Raw genomic sequence first — 4,885 nt, forward strand, 5'->3', positions numbered from 1 at the left:
GGTACATTCCGGCACAAACGTAGCACAAACGATTGCCATAGTTTTTGTTTTGTAATTCCAAGTTTGAAGGCTGCCGTTTCTTCAGCCCCCCCTTTAACACCCTCATAACTTCGTACCGGAAGTGGTACAAACAAAAATTTTTGCGGTTTTATTCTGGCACAAACGTAACACAAACGATTGGCATAGTTTTTGTTTCGAAATTCCAAGTTTGGAGGCTGCCGTTTCTCCAGCCCCCCACTTTAAAACCCTTATAACTTCGTACCGGAAGTGGTACAAACGAAAATTTTTGCGGTACATTCCGGCACAAACGTAGCACAAACGATTGGCATACCTTTTGTTTCGAAATTCCAAGGTTTGAGGCTTCCGTTTCTCCAGCCCCCCCACTTTGAAACCTTTATAACTTCGTACCGGAAGTGGTACAAACGAAAATGTTTGCGGTACATTCCGGCACAAACGTAGCACAAACGATTGCCATAGGTTTTGTTTCGAAATTCCAAGTTTGGAGGCTGCCGTTTCTCCAGCCCCCCACTTTAAAACTCTTATAACTTCGTACCGGAAGTGGTACAAACGAAAATTTTTGCGGTACATTCCGGCACAAACGTAGCACAAACGATTGGCATAGTTTTTGTTTCGAAATTCCAAGTTTGGAGGCTGCCGTTTCTCCAGCCCCCCACTTTAAAACCCTTATAACTTCGTACCGGAAAGGGTACAAACGAAAATTTTTGCGGTACATTCCGGCACAAACGTAGCACAAACGATTGGCATACCTTTTGTTTCGAAATTCCAAGGTTTGAGGCTTCCGTTTCTCCAGCCCCCCCACTTTGAAACCCTTTTAAGTTCGTACCGGAAGTGGTACAAACGAAAATTTTTGCGGTACATTCCGGATAAACGTAGCACAAACGATTGCCATAGGTTTTGTTTCGAAATTCCAAGTTTGGAGGCTGCCGTTTCTCCAGCCCCCCACTTTAAAACTCTTATAACTTCGTACCGGAAGTGGTACAAACGAAAATTTTTGCGGTACATTCCGGCACAAACGTAGCACAAACGATTGGCATAGTTTTTGTTTCGAAATTCCAAGTTTGGAGGCTGCCGTTTCTCCAGCCCCCCACTTTAAAACCCTTATAACTTCGTACCGGAAGTGGTACAAACGAAAATTTTTGCGGTACATTCCGGCACAAACGTAGCACAAACGATTGGCATACCTTTTGTTTCGAAATTCCAAGGTTTGAGGCTTCCGTTTCTCCAGCCCCCCCACTTTGAAGCCCTTATAACTTCGTACCGGAAGTGGTACAAACGAAAATTTTTGCGGTACATTCCGGCACAAACGTAGCACAAACGATTGCCATAGGTTTTGTTTCGAAATTCCAAGTTTGGAGGCTGCCGTTTCTCCAGCCCCCCCACTTTAAAACCCTTATAACTTCGTACCGGAAGTGGTACAAACGAAAATTTTTGCGGTACATTCCGGCACAAACGTAGCACAAACGATTGGCATAGGTTTTGTTTTGAAATTCCTAGGTGGGGGGGCTGCCGTTTCCCCAGCCCCCCCACTTTAAAACCCTTATAACTTCGTACCGGAAGTGGTACAAACGAAAATTTTTGCGGTACATTCCGGCACAAACGTAGCACAAACGATTGCCATAGGTTTCGTTTCGAAATTCCAAGGTGGGGGGGCTGCCGTTTCCCCAGCCCCCCCACTTTAAAACCCTTATAACTTCGTACCGGAAGTGGTACAAACGAAAATTTTTGCGGTACATTCCGGCACAAACGTAGCACAAACGATTGGCATAGTTTTTTTTCGAAACTCCAAGGTGGGGGGGCTGGCGAAATGCACCTTATTTGTTTACTTACCACCATTGATTTGGAAGCACGTCGGGAAGCACTGTGTTTAAGCATATATCCCTAAACTATCGAATCAATTACTGCTATACGATGTTTGCTTATGACCTGTGCATGTGTTTTCTCTAAATCCTCGTGTTATATATCAAGTATTTTGTTGCTGTTTTTATATTCTTGTGTCATTGTGTTGTTGTGGGATCAAAAGATCCGTTATATTTGAATCAAAAATTATCTTGTACGCCTCAATCTGGAGAACTACATATAGTGTAGCCAAACCCAAATTAACTCTTAACTCAGTATGATGTGCTTATTCCGTAGACAATACGCAAACTCGATTTTGGGACCGTTCAAAAATTTTGTGGCCCTTGATCCAAAAACTAATTATTGGCTAAGATCGCAATCTTTCGATCCCTTTTTTTTTATATAATTCCTTAAATTCTTCTTATCGTTCTTTATGTGTTATTCTATGCTTTCTGTTTATATCAAATAGAAATAAGAGATATATTAACGCCCAATTAGAACTCCTGGTAAACAAGGTCGAAAAGCGAAACCTGTCACGTTTTTGCAGTTTTAATTATGAAGCAATTTGAAGACATATATGATTATTATCCATGTGGCTAAATTCCAATGAACCCTCAATCCTCAAGGTATCTTCTTTACAAAAAGAACGCCACTTTCTCTTGGTTCTCTGTGTTCTCAATTTTAAGAACAAAAGTTCAATGGACGAAAAGCGTTAGTGGAACGGCAGGTCATTATTAGTAGATGTTGCAGATTTTTGCACAACCTAATTGCAGCCAGTGGCGTATCTTGAAAATGTGTTCATGTTTACTACAGCTTGTATAAGATAATAACTGCACAATATCATTTCTTGCTATATTCCATATTTCTGATCATTTTTACTGTATTTTTACACAATAACTCTATCCGCAATATATATGCTAAAGCCTGTGATAAACATCTTGGCATTTCAGCTAAACGAATAAAACCCAAGCTCTGACGCGACGTTGCCGAGTGCTAAAGGGTGTGGCTATTTCTAAGCAGACGGACTATAGCGCGATCAGGTGGCAGAAAACAAAATCGTGGAAAGAAAACAAAATCATTTATATTATGTTCATCCAATCATTTTTTCAATGTATAGATTTTATACTATGGATCGTGTTACATCTTTGAAATCTAAGACTTGAGTGAACTGGTGTTGCCAACGAGAACAGAACAATTATTCGTCTTGTCTTGAATTTGAAAATGCACTTCTCGAATCGTGAGCTACATTAATTATTATTCAAAATCAAACCCTTCATACAGTAGTATTTTGCCCAGTCAAGAACCTGCTTGACTCTTTCGTAAATAATCTGAATATTCAATACGTGACATGGAGATGTGGAAATACATTAAACGTTAACCAGTCTGTAATTACTCAATATGTGTTTGATATATTTGTAGAACTACAAGTGTAGCCAAACTTGAACTATCACTTAACTCAGTATGATGTTCTTATTCCGTAAACAATACGAAAACTCGATTAAGGGCCCTTTCAAAAATTTTGTAGCCCCTGATCCAAAAACTAATTATTGAGAAAAATCGCAATCTTTTGATTTATTTTTTGGATCATTCCTAAAATGCTTGTTTTTATTTAATCTATCTTTATTCGTTTTCGAGGTAGGGTGCTACGTTTGACATTTGTAAGTTGTCAAAAGTATCTGGACAGGCAATTAATAACGAGACACGTGGACGGAGGAATGGAAAAGGTTACAAGTGCGTATTGATGCTAAAACTGCATTGATTAAGGGTGTTGGCATCATAGCATCTATCTTGGATTCCGCCATATTGGATATCATATAATATTTTCAAATGGAAAGGACAGTATTCGGCATATCAATTTAGGCTTGAATCTTCCCACAAACGAGAATTTGAATTTCTTTTTTTTTTCTTTCTTCTTATCATCATTCTTTTACAAAATAGATGTGCTATGTTTAACAATTCCACATAGTAGGCAAAAGTATCAGGATAATCCAGTAATAATGTGCACTAGGAAAAAACAAATGTTGCAATGGGTGTTGGTGCAAAACTTGCCATCGTGGCAGCCAACATTGATTCCGCTACATTGGATATTACACAACATTCTATAAATGGAAAGGGTACATGTGACACATTAATATTGATTAGGATTTATCCCGAAACGAGAACCTGAACTCACTTTTCACCTATCACTAATTCTTTACGGGATAGAATGTGCTACGTTTGAGATTAAACATTCAAATACATCTGAAAGGTTTACTATATTCCTGCGGGTAGCCGTACTCTGCATATTATAGACAAAAAATGTGACATTTACTTATATTTATCTGCATTTTGTCGATTGTCTGACAATAGGCCACTTGGTCGTAAAAAAATGGAAAGTGCATGCTGTAGCTTATCACGGAGAAGACTGGTTTCTTTCTTTCACAAGACGATCTATGTCATTCAGGGTGTGTGGTTTCGTGTGATGCACGTTGTCCGTAATGTATCCCCATATAGAGGGTAACCTAGGAGTGATAGATAGGGAAATCTTGCAGGTCATTCGACCATACTTGTCTTCCAATCCCTCGTCGTGGAGAGGTTTTATTTTTATGTAAGTATGTCAAAAGTTCAGTCCATAGTGTGGCGGCGCTTCGTCCCGTTGGAGAAACATGTGATCAAAGTTATATGTGGAGACTAAGAACGTTTTGTCCTAAGAACAGTAATATATATATATATATATATATATATATAGGGCGCAAAATTTCCGGTCGCCCGGAAAAAAATAGAGCTGGCGACAGTGTTCAATAGAAATGATTTCTGCCTAAACACAGAGGGCTGCGCAGTTTCTGTTTCGCATGAAAACAATTGTCATTGGGTGAGAAAAAAACACGGAATATGGAGTCTTCCCAACGAATATGGAAGATGAAGTATTCACAACGTTGTAATTTGCCCCTCCTGGTCTAGTTTTGAAATGTTATGCCCTGATGTAATCTCTTTCTTTGTCAAACCAAAGGCCGTGGGGAGATGACCTCTCATAATCTGTACGTGAGAG

The sequence above is a fragment of the Thermobia domestica genome, chromosome 12 (assembly GCF_964235325.1).
Source record: "Thermobia domestica chromosome 12, izTheDome1.hap1.1, whole genome shotgun sequence".
Classification (NCBI taxonomy): domain Eukaryota; kingdom Metazoa; phylum Arthropoda; class Insecta; order Zygentoma; family Lepismatidae; genus Thermobia; species Thermobia domestica.